Here is a 17,926-nt window from a genome sequence, read left to right as displayed (position 1 = left end):
CTTCAACAACCACCAATCAGAACAGACACTGTGAGTAGAGTCCCTTCAACAACAACCAAATCAGAACAGACACTGTGAGTAGAGCCCCTTCAACAACAACCAATCAGAACAGACACTGTGAGTAGAGTCCCTTCAACAACCAGCACCAATCAGAACAGACACTGTGAGTAGAGTCCCTTCAACAACCACCAATCAGAACAGACACTGTGAGTAGAGTCCCTTCAACAACCAACCAATCAGAACAGACACTGTGAGTAGAGTCCCTTCAACAACCACCACCAATCAGAACAGACACTGTGAGTAGAGTCCCTTCAACAACCACCAATCAGAACAGACACTGAGTAGAGTCCCTTCAACCACCAATCAGAACAGACACTGTGAGTAGAGTCCCTTCAACAACACCACCAATCAGAACAGACACTGTGAGTAGAGTCCCTTCAACAACAACCACCAATCAGAACAGACACTGTGAGTAGAGTCCCTTCAACCCCAACAACCACCAATCAGAACAGACACTGTGAGTAGTCCCTTCAACAACACCAATCAGAACAGACACTGTGAGTAGAGTCCCTTCAACCCCAACAACCACCAATCAGAACAGACACTGTGAGTAGAGTCCCTTCAACAACCACCAATCAGAACAGACACTGTGAGTAGAGTCCCTTCAACAACCACCAATCAGAACAGACACTGTGAGTAGAGTCCCTTCAACAACACCAATCAGAACAGACACTGTGAGTAGAGTCCCTTCAACAACAACCACCAATCAGAACAGACACTGTGAGTAGAGTCCCTTCAACAACCACCAATCAGAACAGACACTCCCTTCAACAACCACCAATCAGAACAGACACTGTGAGTAGAGTCCCTTTAACAACCACCACCAATCAGAACAGACACTGTGAGTAGAGTCCCTTCAACAACCACCACCAATCAGAACAGACACTGTGAGTAGAGTCCCTTCAACAACCACCAATCAGAACAGACACTGAGTAGAGCCCCTTCAACAACCACCACCAATCAGAACAGACACTGTGAGTAGAGTCCCTTCAACAACCACCAATCAGAACAGACACTGTGAGTAGAGTCCCTTCAACAACCACCAATCAGAACAGACACTGTGAGTAGAGCCCCTTCAACAACCACCAATCAGAACAGACACTGTGAGTAGAGTCCCTTCAACAACAACCAATCAGAACAGACACTGTGAGTAGAGTCCCTTCAACAACCACCAATCAGAACAGACACTGTGAGTAGAGTCCCTTCAACAACCACCAATCAGAACAGACACTGAGTAGAGTCCCTTCAACAACAACCAATCAGAACACACTGTGTAGAGTCCCTTCAACAACAACCAATCAGAACAGACACTGTGAGTAGAGTCCCTTCAACAACCACCAATCAGAACAGACACTGTGAGTAGAGTCCCTTCAACAACAACCACCAATCAGAACAGACACTGTGAGTAGAGCCCCTTCAACAACAACCAATCAGAACAGACACTGAGTAGAGTCCCTTCAACAACCACCACCAATCAGAACAGACACTGTGAGTAGAGTCCCTTCAACAATCACCAATCAGAACAGACACTGTGAGTAGAGCCCTTCAACAACCACCAATCAGAACAGACACTGTGAGTAGAGTCCCTTCAACAACAACCAATCAGAACAGACACTGTGAGTAGAGTCCCTTCAACAACACCAATCAGAACAGACACTGTGAGTAGAGTCCCAACAACCACCACCAATCAGAACAGACACTGTGAGTAGAGTCCAACCACCAATCAGAACAGACACTGTGAGTAGAGTCCCTTCAACCCCAACAACCACCAATCAGAACAGACACTGTGAGTAGAGTCCCTTCAACTCAGAACAGACACTGTGAGTAGAGTCCCTTCAACCCCAACAACCACCAATCAGAACAGACACTGTGAGTAGAGTCCAACAACAACCACCAATCAGAACAGACACTGTGAGTAGAGTCCCTTCAACCCCAACAACCACCAATCAGAACAGACACTGTGAGTAGAGTCCCTTCAACCCCAACAACCACCAATCAGAACAGACACTGTGAGTAGAGTCCCTTCAACAACCACCAATCAGAACAGACACTGTGAGTAGAGTCCCTTCAACAACCACCAATCAGAACAGACACTGTGAGTAGAGTCCCTTCAACAACAACCACCAATCAGAACAGACACTGTGAGTAGAGTCCCTTCAACCCCAACAACCACCAATCAGAACAGACACTGTGAGTAGAGTCCCTTCAACAACAACCACCAATCAGAACAGACACTGTGAGTAGAGTCCCTTCAACAACCACCAATCAGAACAGACACTGTGAGTAGAGTCCCTTCAACAACCACCAATCAGAACAGACACTGTGAGTAGAGTCCCTTCAACAACCACCAATCAGAACAGACACTGTGAGTAGAGTCCCTTCAACAACCACCAATCAGAACAGACACTGTGAGTAGAGTCCCTTCAACAACCACCAATCAGAACAGACACTGTGAGTAGAGTCCCTTCAACAACAACCACCACCAATCAGAACAGACACTGTGAGTAGAGTCCCTTCAACAACAACCACCACCAATCAGAACAGACACTGTGAGTAGAGTCCCTTCAACAACCACCAATCAGAACAGACACTGTGAGTAGAGTCCCTTCAACAACAACCAATCAGAACAGACACTGTGAGTAGAGTCCCTTCAACAACCACCACCAATCAGAACAGACACTGTGAGTAGAGTCCCTTCAACAACCACCACCAATCAGAACAGACACTGTGAGTAGAGTCCCTTCAACAACCACCAATCAGAACAGACACTGTGAGTAGAGTCCCTTCAACAACCACCAATCAGAACAGACACTGAGTAGAGCCCCTTCAACAACAACCAATCAGAACAGACACTGTGAGTAGAGTCCCTTCAACAACCACCAATCAGAACAGACACTGTGAGTAGAGTCCCTTCAACAACCACCAATCAGAACAGACACTGTGAGTAGAGTCCCTTCAACAACCACCAATCAGAACAGACACTGTGAGTAGAGTCCCTTCAACCCCAACAACCACCAATCAGAACAGACACTGTGAGTAGAGTCCCTTCAACAACCACCAATCAGAACAGACACTGTGAGTAGAGTCCCTTCAACCCCAACAACCACCAATCAGAACAGACACTGTGAGTAGAGTCCCTTCAACAACCACCAATCAGAACAGACACTGTGAGTAGAGTCCCTTCAACAACAACCACCAATCAGAACAGACACTGTGAGTAGAGTCCCTTCAACAACCACCAATCAGAACAGACACTGTGAGTAGAGTCCCTTCAACAACCCACCAATCAGAACAGACACTGTGAGTAGAGTCCAACAACAACCACCAATCAGAACAGACACTGTGAGTAGAGTCCCTTCAACAACAACCACCAATCAGAACAGACACTGTGAGTAGAGTCCAACAACAACCACCAATCAGAACAGACACTGTGAGTAGAGTCCCTTCAACAACCACCACCAATCAGAACAGACACTGTGAGTAGAGTCCCTTCAACAACCACCAATCAGAACAGACACTGTGAGTAGAGTCCCTTCAACAACCAATCAGAACAGACACTGTGAGTAGAGTCCCTTCAACAACAACCAATCAGAACAGACACTGTGAGTAGAGTCCCTTCAACAACCACCAATCAGAACAGACACTGTGAGTAGAGTCCCTTCAACAACCACCAATCAGAACAGACACTGTGAGTAGAGTCCCTTCAACAACAACCAATCAGAACAGACACTGTGAGTAGAGCCCTTCAACAACCACCACAATCAGAACAGACACTGTGAGTAGAGTCCCTTCAACAACCACCAATCAGAACAGACACTGTGAGTAGAGTCCCTTCAACAACCACCACCAATCAGAACAGACACTGTGAGTAGAGTCCCTTCAACAACAACCACCAATCAGAACAGACACTGTGAGTAGAGTCCCTTCAACAACAACCACCAATCAGAACAGACACTGTGAGTAGAGTCCCTTCAACAACAACCACCAATCAGAACAGACACTGTGAGTAGAGTCCCTTCAACAACAACCACCAATCAGAACAGACACTGTGAGTAGAGTCCCTTCAACAACAACCACCAATCAGAACAGACACTGTGAGTAGAGTCCCTTCAACAACAACCAATCAGAACAGACACTGAGTAGAGCCCTTCAACAACCACCACCAATCAGAACAGACACTGTGAGTAGAGTCCCTTCAACAACAACCACCAATCAGAACAGACACTGTGAGTAGAGTCCCTTCAACAACAACCACCAATCAGAACAGACACTGTGAGTAGAGTCCCTTCAACCACCAATCAGAACAGACACTGTGAGTAGAGTCCCTTCAACACCCAACCACCAATCAGAACAGACACTGTGAGTAGAGTCCCTTCAACAACAACCACCAATCAGAACAGACACTGTGAGTAGAGTCCCTTCAACAACCACCAATCAGAACAGACACTGTGAGTAGAGTCCCTTCAACAACAACCACCAATCAGAACAGACACTGTGAGTAGAGCCCTTCAACAACAACCAATCAGAACAGACACTGTGAGTAGAGTCCCTTCAACAACCACCACCAATCAGAACAGACACTGTGAGTAGAGTCCTTCAACAACCACCAATCAGAACAGACACCGTGAGTAGAGCCCTTCAACAACAACCAATCAGAACAGACACTGTGAGTAGAGTCCCTTCAACAACCACCAATCAGAACAGACACTGTGAGTAGAGTCCCTTCAACAACAACCACCAATCAGAACAGACACTGTGAGTAGAGCCCCTTCAACAACAACCAATCAGAACAGACACTGTGAGTAGAGTCCCTTCAACAACAACCACCAATCAGAACAGACACTGTGAGTAGAGTCCCTTCAACAACAACCACCAATCAGAACAGACACTGTGAGTAGAGTCCCTTCAACAACAACCAATCAGAACAGACACTGTTAGTAGAGTCCCTTCAACAACCACCACCAATCAGAACAGACACTGTGAGTAGAGTCCCTTCAACAACCACCAATCAGAACAGACACTGTGAGTAGAGTCCCTTCAACAACCACCAATCAGAACAGACACTGTGAGTAGAGCCCCTTCAACAACCACCAATCAGAACAGACACTGTGAGTAGAGCCCCTTCAACAACAACCACCAATCAGAACAGACACTGTGTAGAGTCCCTTCAACAACAACCACCAATCAGAACAGACACTGTGAGTAGAGTCCCTTCAACAACCACCAATCAGAACAGACACTGTGAGTAGAGTCCCTTCAACAACAACCACCAATCAGAACAGACACTGTGAGTAGTCCCTTCAACCCCAACAACCACCAATCAGAACAGACACTGTGAGTAGTCCCTTCAACCCCAACAACCACCAATCAGAACAGACACTGTGAGTAGTCCCTTCAACAACCACCAATCAGAACAGACACTGTGAGTAGAGTCCCTTCAACAACCACCAATCAGAACAGACACTGTGAGTAGAGTCCCTTCAACAACCACCAATCAGAACAGACACTGTGAGTAGAGTCCCTTCAACAACCACCAATCAGAACAGACACTGTGAGTAGAGTCCCTTCAACAACAACCACCAATCAGAACAGACACTGTGAGTAGAGTCCCTTCAACCCCAACAACCACCAATCAGAACAGACACTGTGAGTAGAGTCCCTTCAACCCCAACAACCACCAATCAGAACAGACACTGTGAGTAGAGTCCCTTCAACCCCAACAACCACCAATCAGAACAGACACTGTGAGTAGAGTCCCTTCAACAACCAATCAGAACAGACACTGTGAGTAGAGTCCCTTCAACAACAACCACCACCAATCAGAACAGACACTGTGAGTAGTCCCTTCAACAACCACCAATCAGAACAGACACTGTGAGTAGAGTCCCTTCAACAACCACCAATCAGAACAGACACTGTGAGTAGAGTCCCTTCAACAACCACCAATCAGAACAGACACTGTGAGTAGAGTCCCTTCAACAACCACCAATCAGAACAGACACTGTGAGTAGAGTCCCTTCAACAACCACCAATCAGAACAGACACTGTGAGTAGAGTCCCTTCAACAACCACCAATCAGAACAGACACTGTGAGTAGAGTCCCTTCAACAACCACCAATCAGAACAGACACTGTGAGTAGAGTCCCTTCAACAACCACCAATCAGAACAGACACTGTGAGTAGAGTCCCTTCAACAACCACCAATCAGAACAGACACTGTGAGTAGAGTCCCTTCAACAACCACCAATCAGAACAGACACTGTGAGTAGTCCTTCAACAACCACCAATCAGAACAGACACTGTGAGTAGAGTCCCTTCAACAACCACCAATCAGAACAGACACTGTGAGTAGAGTCCCTTCAACAACAACCACCAATCAGAACAGACACTGTGAGTAGAGTCCCTTCAACAACAACCACCAATCAGAACAGACACTGTGAGTAGAGTCCCTTCAACAACAACCACCACCAATCAGAACAGACACTGTTCCCTTCAACAACCCACCAATCAGAACAGACACTGTGAGTTGAGTCCCTTCAACAACCACCAATCAGAACAGACACTGTGTAGAGTCCCTTCAACAACCCACCAATCAGAACAGACACTGTTGTCCCTTCAACCCCAACAACCACCAATCAGAACAGACACTGTGAGTAGAGTCCTTCAACCCCAACAACCACCAATCAGAACAGACACTGTGAGTAGAGTCCCTTCAACCCCAACAACCACCAATCAGAACAGACACTGTGAGTAGAGTCCCTTCAACCCCAACAACCACCAATCAGAACAGACACTGTGAGTAGAGTCCCTTCAACCCCAACAACCACCAATCAGAACAGACACTGTGAGTAGAGTCCCTTCAACCCCAACAACCACCAATCAGAACAGACACTGTGAGTAGAGTCCCTTCAACCCCAACAACCACCAATCAGAACAGACACTGTGAGTAGAGTCCCTTCAACCCCAACAACCACCAATCAGAACAGACACTGTTCCCTTCAACCCCAACAACCACCAATCAGAACAGACACTGTGAGTAGAGTCCCTTCAACCCCAACAACCACCAATCAGAACAGACACTGTGAGTAGAGTCCCTTCAACCCCAACAACCACCAATCAGAACAGACACTGTGAGTAGAGTCCCTTCAACCACCACCAATCAGAACAGACACTGTGAGTAGAGTCCCTTCAATGTTGTTGATGTGTGGTGTTTTAACGTTGTCTCTCTGTTCCAGGTGTGTATGTTGTATTAACGTTGTCTCTCTGTTCCAGGTGTGTATGTTGTTTTAACGTTGTCTCTCTGTTCCAGGTGTGTATGTTGTATTAACGTTGTCTCTCTGTTGTATTAACGTTGTCTCTCTGTTCCAGGTGTGTATGTTGTTTAACGTTGTCTCTCTGTTCCAGGTGTGTATGTTGTTTTAACGTTGTCTCTCTGTTCCAGGTGTGTATGTTGTTTTAACGTTGTCTCTCTGTTCCAGGTGTGTATGTTGTTTTAACGTTGTCTCTCTGTTCCAGGTGTGTATGTTGTTTTAACGTTGTCTCTCTGTTCCAGGTGTGTATGTTGTATTAACGTTGTCTCTCTGTTCCAGGTGTGTATGTTGTTTTAACGTTGTCTCTCTGTTCCAGGTGTGTATGTTGTATTAACGTTGTCTCTCTGTTCCAGGTGTGTATGTTGTTTTTAACGTTGTCTCTCTGTTCCAGGTGTGTATGTTGTTTTAACGTTGTCTCTCTGTTCCAGGTGTGTATGTTGTTTTAACGTTGTCTCTCTGTTCCAGGTGTGTATGTTGTATTAACGTTGTCTCTGTTCCAGGTGTGTATGTTGTTTTAACGTTGTCTCTCTGTTCCAGGTGTGTATGTTGTATTAACGTTGTCTCTCTGTTCCAGGTGTGTATGTTGTTTTAACGTTGTCTCTCTGTTCCAGGTGTGTATGTTGTTTTAACGTTGTCTCTCTGTTCCAGGTGTGTATGTTGTATTAACGTTGTCTCTCTGTTGTATTAACGTTGTCTCTCTGTTCCAGGTGTGTATGTTGTATTAACGTTGTCTCTCTGTTGTATTAACGTTGTCTCTCTGTTCCAGGTGCGTGGTGTGTATGTGTGACTTTGAGTCTCGTCAGCTGCTAAGAGTCCTGCCCTGTAACCATGAGTTCCACACCAAGTGTGTTGACAAGTGGCTGAAGGTGAGACACAGATGGTGATATATCTATACAAGAGGCTTTATTTAACAGACAGACAGATGGTGATATATCTATACAAGAGGCTTTATTTAACAGACAGATGGTGATATATCTATACAAGAGGCTTTATTTAACAGACAGACAGATGTTGATATATCTATACAAGATACTTTATTTAACAGACAGATGGTGATATATCTATACAAGAGGCTTTATTTAACAGACAGATGGTGATATATCTATACAAGAGGCTTTATTTAACAGACAGATGGTGATATATCTATACAAGATACTTTATTTAACAGACAGATGGTGATATATCTATACAAGTTAATTTAACAGACAGATGGTGATATATCTATACAAGAGGCTTTATTTAACAGACAGATGTTGATATATCTATACAAGAGGCTTTATTTAACAGACAGACAGATGTTGATATATCTATACAAGAGGCTTTATTTAACAGACAGATGGTGATATATCTATACAAGAGGCTTTATTTAACAGACAGACAGATGGTGATATATCTATACAAGAGGCTTTATTTAACAGACAGATGGTTATATATCTATACAAGAGGCTTTATTTAACAGACAGATGGTGATATATCTATACAAGAGGCTTTATTTAACAGACAGATGGTGATATATCTATCTATACAAGAGGCTTTATTTAACAGACAGATGGTGATATATCTATACAAGAGGCTTTATTTAACAGACAGACAGATGGTGATATATCTATACAAGAGGCTTTATTTAACAGACAGACAGATGGTGATATATCTATACAAGAGGCTTTATTTAACACAGACAGGTGGTGATATATCTATACAAGAGGCTTTATTTAACACAGACAGGTGGTGATATATCTATACAAGAGGCTTTATTTAACAGACAGACAGATGGTGATATATCTATACAAGAGGCTTTATTTAACAGACAGATGGTGATATATCTATACAAGAGGCTTTATTTAACAGACAGAGATGGTGATATATCTATACAAGAGGCTTTATTTAACAGACAGACAGATGGTGATATATCTATAAAAGAGGCTTTATTTAACAGACAGATGGTGATATATCTATACAAGAGGATTTATTTAACAGACAGACATATGGTGATATATCTATACAAGAGGCTTTATTTAACAGACAGATGGTGATATATCTATACAAGAGGATTTATTTAACAGACAGACATATGGTGATATATCTATACAAGAGGCTTTATTTAACAGACAGACAGATGGTGATATATCTATAAAAGAGGCTTTATTTAACAGACAGATGGTGATATATCTATACAAGAGGATTTATTTAACAGACAGACATATGGTGATATATCTATACAAGAGGCTTTATTTAACAGACATATGGTGATATATCTATACAGAGGCTTTATTTAACAGACAGATGGTGATATATCTATACAAGAGGATTTATTTAACAGACAGACATATGGTGATATATCTATACAAGAGGCTTTATTTAACAGACAGATGGTGATATATCTATACAAGATACTTTATTTAACAGACAGATGGTGATATATCTATACAAGATACTTTATTTAACAGACAGATGGTGATATATCTATACAAGAGGATTTATTTAACAGACAGACAGATGGTGATATATCTATACAAGATACTTTATTTAACAAACAGATGGTGATATATCTATACAAGAGGCTTTATTTAACAAACAGATGGTGATATATCTATACAAGAGGCTTTATTTAACAGACAGATGGTGATATATCTATACAAGAGGCTTTATTTAACAGACAGATGGTGATATATCTATACAGGAGGCTTTATTTAACAGACAGATGGTGATATATCTATACAAGAGGCTTTATTTAACAGACAGACAGATGGTGATATATCTATACAAGAGGCTTTATTTAACAGACAGATGGTGATATATCTATACAAGAGGCTTTATTTAACAGACAGACAGATGGTGATATATCTATACAAGAGGCTTTATTTAACAGACAGACAGATGGTGATATATCTATACAAGAGGCTTTATTTAACAGACAGACAGATGGTGATATATCTATACAAGAGGCTTTATTTAACAGACAGATGGTGATATATCTATACAAGAGGCTTTATTTAACAGACAGATGGTGATATATCTATACAAGAGGCTTTATTTAACAGACAGATGGTGATATATCTATACAAGAGGCTTTATTTAACAGACAGACAGATGGTGATATATCTATACAAGAGGCTTTATTTAACAGACAGACAGATGGTGATATATCTATACAAGAGGCTTTATTTAACAGGCAGACAGATGGTGATATATCTATACAAGAGGCTTTATTTAACAGACAGATGGTGATATATCTATACAAGAGGCTTTATTTAACAGACAGATGGTGATATATCTATACAAGAGGCTTTATTTAACAGACAGATGGTGATATATCTATACAAGAGACTTTATTTAACAGACAGATGGTGATATATCTATACAAGAGGCTTTATTTAACAGACAGATGGTGATATATCTATACAAGAGGCTTTATTTAACAGACAGATGGTGATATATCTATACAAGAGGCTTTATTTAACAGACAGATGGTGATATATCTATACAAGAGGCTTTATTTAACAGACAGATGGTGATATATCTATACAAGAGGCTTTATTTAACAGACAGATGGTGATATATCTATACAAGAGGCTTTATTTAACAGACAGACAGATGGTGATATATCTATACAAGAGGCTTTATTTAACAGACATGATGGTGATATATCTATACAAGATACTTTATTTTAACAGACAGATGGTGATATATCTATACAAGATACTTTATTTAACAGACAGATGGTGATATATCTATACAAGAGGCTTTATTTAACAGACATATGGTGATATATCTATACAAGAGGCTTTATTTAACAGACAGATGGTGATATATCTATACAAGAGGCTTTATTTAACAGACAGACAGATGGTGATATATCTATACAAGAGGCTTTATTTAACAGACAGATGGTGATATATCTATACAAGAGGCTTTATTTAACAGACAGATGGTGATATATCTATACAAGAGGCTTTATTTAACAGACAGATGGTGATATATCTATACAAGAGGCTTTATTTAACAGACAGATGGTGATATATCTATACAAGAGACTTTATTTAACAGACAGATGGTGATATATCTATACAAGAGGCTTTATTTAACAGACAGATGGTGATATATCTATACAAGAGGCTTTATTTAACAGACAGACAGATGGTGATATATCTATACAAGAGGCTTTATTTAACAGACAGATGGTGATATATCTATACAAGAGGCTTTATTTAACAGACAGATGGTGATATATCTATACAAGAGGCTTTATTTAACAGACAGATGGTGATATATCTATACAAGAGGCTTTATTTAACAGACAGACAGATGGTGATATATCTATACAAGAGGCTTTATTTAACAGACATGAGGGTGATATATCTATACAAGATACTTTATTTAACAGACAGATGGTGATATATCTATACAAGATACTTTATTTAACAGACAGATGGTGATATATCTATACAAGAGGCTTTATTTAACAGACAGATGTTGATATATCTATACAAGAGGCTTTATTTAACAGACAGATGGTGATATATCTATACAAGAGGCTTTATTTAACAGACAGACAGATGGTGATATATCTATACAAGAGGCTTTATTTAATAGACTTTATTTAACAGACAGATTATATATCTATACAAGAGGCTTTATTTAACAGACAGATGGTGATATATCTATACAAGAGGCTTTATTTAACAGACAGATGGTGATATATCTATACAAGAGGCTTTATTTAACAGACAGACATATGGTGATATATCTATACAAGAGGCTTTATTTAACAGACAGACAGATGGTGATATATCATCTATACAAGAGGCTTTATTTAACAGACAGACAGATGGTGATATATCTATACAAGAGGCTTTATTTAACAGACAGATGGTGATATATCTATACAAGAGGCTTTATTTAACAGACAGACAGATGGTGATATATCTATACAAGAGGCTTTATTTAACAGACAGATGGTGATATATCTATACAAGATACTTTATTTAACAGACAGACAGATGGTGATATATCTGATATACAAGAGGCTTTATTTAACAGACAGATGGTGATATATCTATACAAGAGGCTTTATTTAACAGACAGATGGTGATATATCTATACAAGAGGCTTTATTTAACAGACAGACAGATGGTGATATATCTATACAAGAGGCTTTATTTAACACAGACAGATGGTGATATATCTATAAAAGAGGCTTTATTTAACAGACAGATGGTTATATATCTATACAAGAGGCTTTATTTAACAGACAGACAGATGGTGATATATCTATACAAGAGGCTTTATTTAACAGACAGATGGTGATATATCTATACAAGAGGCTTTATTTAACAGACAGACAGATGGTGATATATCTATACAAGAGGCTTTATTTAACAGACAGACAGATGGTGATATATCTATACAAGAGGCTTTATTTAACAGACAGATGGTGATATATCTATACAAGAGGCTTTATTTAACAGACAGATGGTGATATATCTATACAAGAGGCTTTATTTAACAGACAGATGGTGATATATCTATACAAGAGGCTTTATTTAACAGACAGATGGTGATATATCTATACAAGAGGCTTTATTTAACAGACAGATGGTGATATATCTATACAAGATTTATTTAACAGACAGATGGTGATATATCTATACAAGAGGCTTTATTTAACAGACAGATGGTGATATATCTATACAAGAGACTTTATTTAACAGACATATGGTGATATATCTATACAAGAGACTTTATTTAACAGACAGATGGTGATATATCTATACAAGAGGCTTTATTTAACAGACAGATGGTGATATATCTATACAAGAGGCTTTATTTAACAGACAGATGGTGATATATCTATACAAGAGGCTTTATTTAACAGACAGATGGTGATATATCTATACAAGAGACTTTATTTAACAGACAGATGGTGATATATCTATACAAGAGACTTTATTTAACAGACAGACAGATGGTGATATATCTATACAAGAGGCTTTATTTAACAGACAGATGGTGATATATCTATACAAGAGGCTTTATTTAACAGACAGACAGATGGTGATATATCTATACAAGAGGCTTTATTTAACTGTTAGACAGCACAACTAGCTGAAACAGTGTTTTGATCAGGTATCAGGTCTTCATTCTACGTACAGTTGAATTCTCCAAGCTTTGTCATGCACTGTAAAGTGATCATCGTGTTTGACTAGTAGAATCGTCTCTGTCTCTCTCCAGGCTAACAGAACGTGTCCCATCTGTCGGGCGGACGCCTCCGAGGTCCATCGGGATTCTGAATGACCTATGACCTCGAGCCCCACAGATCTAGGATCCGCTCAGCCTCCCCACATCCTAACCTGACGCATTAGGGAGGGGGGGAGGGGAAACACAACAGGCCTTAGATCAGTGTCTTGGAGCAATGCCCCCCTCTCCTCCCCTCCACCAAGTGAACTCTTTAAGAAATAGACTCTGTATTCTTCCTATGATGATGGTATTCTAATAATGGCCTTTTGACTGACACACACACACACACACACACACACACACACACACACACACACACACACACACACACACACACACACACACACACACACGAGGGGCAGTTGGACTTTTCCCCCTTTTGTACGGTCTTACCCTTCCTGAGTCATGATTGGAGTTGTCATATGAACGCTGTGGAGACACTCAGACGTGTGTCGTTGTCCTGACGAACCCAGTGGAGGAAATGGAAGCCCAAAGATTCTGACCATTATGACATCATCATCATCGTCGTCGTCATCATTGTTGTTGTTAATATGAATATTCTGGTCGTGATGAATCAGTCAGAACCTGGATTGAGATGTGTCTTCACTCTAGTGGGGTTATTTTGGTTTATAAAGGTGCTTTTTCTTCATTTAAAAAATGTTTTTAAAGTGTGTGTGCTGTTGCACTCCTACAAAACACATCTACAATGTGTGTCCATCTGAAACGGAGAGAGAACGGAGGACAATACAATCTTTACATTGTTGCTAGTGTTGGTTTATGATCTGGGTAGAGGAAGGTGTGCAGAAATATAGCGTTGTCAGTAATGGGGAAAGTGTGTTTGTGTTTAGAACACCAATGTGTATTATTTATGCAGTGCAGTACACTGGAATGCTGCTCACACTGCCCTTTGCGCTCTGATTGGTCAATGCTGTGCACTGAGACAGGAAGGGGAGGGGCTTCCGGGGAGGAGAAGGGCAACAGAACCAGGGTAGTTGAGGAAGGGGAGGGCCTTCTCTCTATCACCTTTCTCTCTTCTTTTTCCCACTCCATCCCCCTCCTCTCTCTCTCTCTCTCTACTTTTCTGTTCACTCACTCCATGTTTCAGAGAGATGGATCAGCCTCATTTATCTTGGCTTACTCTCTCTCTCTCTCACACTGAATGCACCCCCCCACACAGCACAGGAGTGTGCGTGCGCTGATATGAATCGATGCTAAACGTCTGACATTTGTTTTATTGGTCAGTTACTTAGGAAGAAATATGATAGTGGTCAAATCCAAATGAAATCATCTCTCATCTATCGACCAAAAGTAATGAACCATCTGGAGAATAAAGGGTGTCGTTTTGAGATACAACCAACGTTGTTCACTGGTTGTTCAGATCACATTGAGAAGGTGAGATTATCTGAAGTTTAGTTTTAAGGCACTTAATAATGATGATGATGATGATGATGATTGTAGTGTGGTAGCATCACAGTTGGGGTTTAACTCCTTGGTAAAAAAAAAAAAAAAAGGACATGTCGACTTTTGAGTGTCGACTGAGTGAGAAGATCAGTGCCTGGTTTCACTCATTCCTTCACAACCACAATGACTCTTCTGTTCAGTCTCCATTCAGCCCCTCTTCCTCCTGTAGGATGCTTCTCACCCCCATCCCCCTTTCTCTCGGTCCCTTCTTCATCCCCTCTTCCTCCTGTAGGATGCTTCTCACCCATTTACATTACATTTTACATTTCCTCCCCCTTTCTCTCGGTCCCTTCATCCCCTCTTCCTCCTGTAGGATGCTTCTCACCCCTCCCCTTTCTCTCGGTCCCTTCTTCATCCCCTCTTCCTTCTGTAGGATGCTTCTCACCCCCTTCCCCCTTTCTCTTGGTCCCTTCATCCCCTCTCCCTGTTTTCCACTGTGTCCTCTCTCTACCCAGTGTCATTAGAAGTAGTCCTTAACGGCTGTCATAAGCCCTACATAAGGCTGTCTTAACATGCACAATGTCACCCTATGTCAAGTTCATGTCCTGGCTTCCTACTGTCCTTCACCCACACGGTGTCACGATTTGCGTTCTATGTCAGGCTCACAGCACCCTTAAGTAGGCCTTACGACAGTCTTATGTAGGCCTTACGACAGTCTTATGTAGGCCTTACGACAGCTAGTAGGAGGGGAAGTTGTATTAAACCATGTCAGCCAGGCCCCTGCAGTGTCCTAATATGTAAGAGATGCCTTTTTAAAACCCAGATTTACCCTCCATAAAGCCATGTCACCAGTAGGTATGTTAATGACCTTTAGATCAGCGTTTAGCTGGGACAAGGTCTTCACCCTACATGTTGAAAATAAACCATTCTCTCCAGTGTCCAATGTTTTTAAAGGCTCCAAAAAAAAATAAGAGTTCTTGGCCGTAGCCATGGCAACAGGGTTTGAAAAAGCTTCCGTTCTCCTGTTTTGTTTGTTTTTGTTTCCTGGTTTTAAAGGTGTTATACTGTCGTCATGGCGTCCATTGTGTCGTAGGATTCTAATTATTGTTATTGTTTCTCCTGCTTGGTACACGACTAGCAGTTACCTCATTGTCTCTTGATGTATATTCAGATACAAATATAGGACATTCTGAATTCAGCTTTTCATATTGTCTATTTTTTTCCTCTTACCATTTGTCGTTGGGTTGTTTAAAAGAAAGTTATCATTTATTAATAACATGACGTTGGTATCTTTCTTCTCCATAATGTATCATATCTGTAACCAAAATCATTTTGAAGGCTTGATATTGCAAATTTTTAACAAACATTTGTACATTTTTAATGAGAGTTATTAATAGTGAGGCGTTACTAAGTGGTGAAATGAATTGTTATTTTTAATCCCCAGTCTTTCTGGATTTCAAAGGCTGCTTCTATAATAAATGTAGAATTGCCAAATCATGGTCTGTTCTCCTTTTCTCTCACATTCTGTCGTTCTGTTCAACCTCCTGTCCTCCTCCGGAGGGGCGGGTTTAACTTCATTTAACTGTGAAATGGCATCTCTTTAGTAACTGTTCTCCTATATAAAGTACAGAGGAGACTAGTTACTGTCTGTTCTACTCCTATATAGAGGGGACTAGTTACTGTCTGTTCTACTCCTATATAAAGTACAGAGGAGACTAGTTAGTCTGTTCTACTCCTATATAAAGCACAGAAGGGACTAGTTACTGTCTGTTCTACTCAGCGCACACGTTGTGAAAATACAGTGCAACTTCTGTCCCGTGTTGACTGTGAACACACAGGCTGTACCCCTTTAACTTACAGTTCTAACAGTGTGTGTTTACTGTGGCTGTACCCCCTTTAACTTATAGTTCTAACAGTGTGTGTTTACTGTGAACACTGAGGCTGTACCCCTTTAACTTATAGTTCTAACTGTGTGTGTTGACTGTGAACACACAGGCTGTACCCCTTTAACTTACAGTTCTAACAGTGTGTGTTGACTGTGAACACACAGGTTGTACCCCCTTTAACTTACAGTTATAACAGTGTGTGTTTACTGTGAACACACAGGCTGTACCCCTTTAAGTTACAGTTCTAACAGTGTGTGTTTACTGTGAACACTGAGGCTGTACCCCCTTTAACTTACAGTTATAACAGTGGGCCATGTAGGCCTACATTCCACGAGACCTTTGATAAAAGACATGCAAGGATGGACCTTAACCTGTCCATCCACTAGTCCTTCAGACATGGAGATGACTGGAAATGGTGTTCGATGCAAGAAACCACTTTACAAAATAAAATTCATTATTATTCCCATACCAATATTACATAGAATCAGACACATTATTCTACCCTCTTCCTATTGGCTACTTAACTTATTCAAACCTGTCTCAAAATACAACACTGTCTCTTTAAGACAAAAAAAGCTCTTTAACTGACTGGATTTTCAAAGAGTAGAAATATACAGGGTTTGTAGGAAGTAATTCTACACTATCAAGGCCCCTATTGTTGACTACAAATTATCTATAACTGGGATAATGCCACAGTAAAGGGAAGCCTTGATCGTGTTAATTAACTAACAGGGAAAACACTATAAAGTTGATTGACAGTAGTTGAGGGTGGGAGGGCCTGTATAAACACAAACTCACTTCCTTGACAACTTCCTTGACAACAGCTCTGCTCAACTGACATGATTGGTTGATGATAGGTGAGGGCGGGAGGTCCTGTATAAACACAAACTCACTTCCTTGACAACTTCCTTGACAACAGCTCTGTGCGGCACGGAGAAGCGCAGTACGTATGAATGCCCTGACTTCTGCAGAGGCCATATGGTAAAAAGTAAAAGCTGCACGGCCTTTAACGGTAAAACCTTCTCTTTAACG

The 17,926-nt window shown here is 41.0% G+C and overlaps 1 long non-coding RNA gene across 50 annotated transcripts; it reads left to right on the top strand.

Moving 5' to 3' along the window:
* The first annotated feature begins 7,263 nt into the window (after window positions 1-7,263).
* On the top strand, window positions 7,264-16,502 carry LOC127923223 (uncharacterized). 50 transcript variants are annotated; one of them, XR_008113728.1, is made up of 6 exons: window positions 7,264-7,369; window positions 7,465-7,612; window positions 7,650-7,723; window positions 7,762-7,835; window positions 7,871-8,236; window positions 13,602-16,502. It is a non-coding gene; the product is annotated as an uncharacterized LOC127923223 (long non-coding RNA). The 50 variants fall into 50 exon arrangements; XR_008113729.1 differs by having other exon boundaries at window positions 7,465-7,723; window positions 7,871-7,907; window positions 7,945-8,236; XR_008113736.1 differs by having other exon boundaries at window positions 7,265-7,369; window positions 7,650-7,686.
* Window positions 16,503-17,926: the final 1,424 nt, after the last annotated feature.

The sequence above is a fragment of the Oncorhynchus keta genome, unplaced genomic scaffold (genome assembly GCF_023373465.1).
Source record: "Oncorhynchus keta strain PuntledgeMale-10-30-2019 unplaced genomic scaffold, Oket_V2 Un_contig_28900_pilon_pilon, whole genome shotgun sequence".
NCBI classification, from domain to species: domain Eukaryota; kingdom Metazoa; phylum Chordata; class Actinopteri; order Salmoniformes; family Salmonidae; genus Oncorhynchus; species Oncorhynchus keta.
The sequence above is the reverse complement of the archived record's forward strand: the minus strand, read 5'-3'. Positions and strand labels throughout refer to the sequence as shown.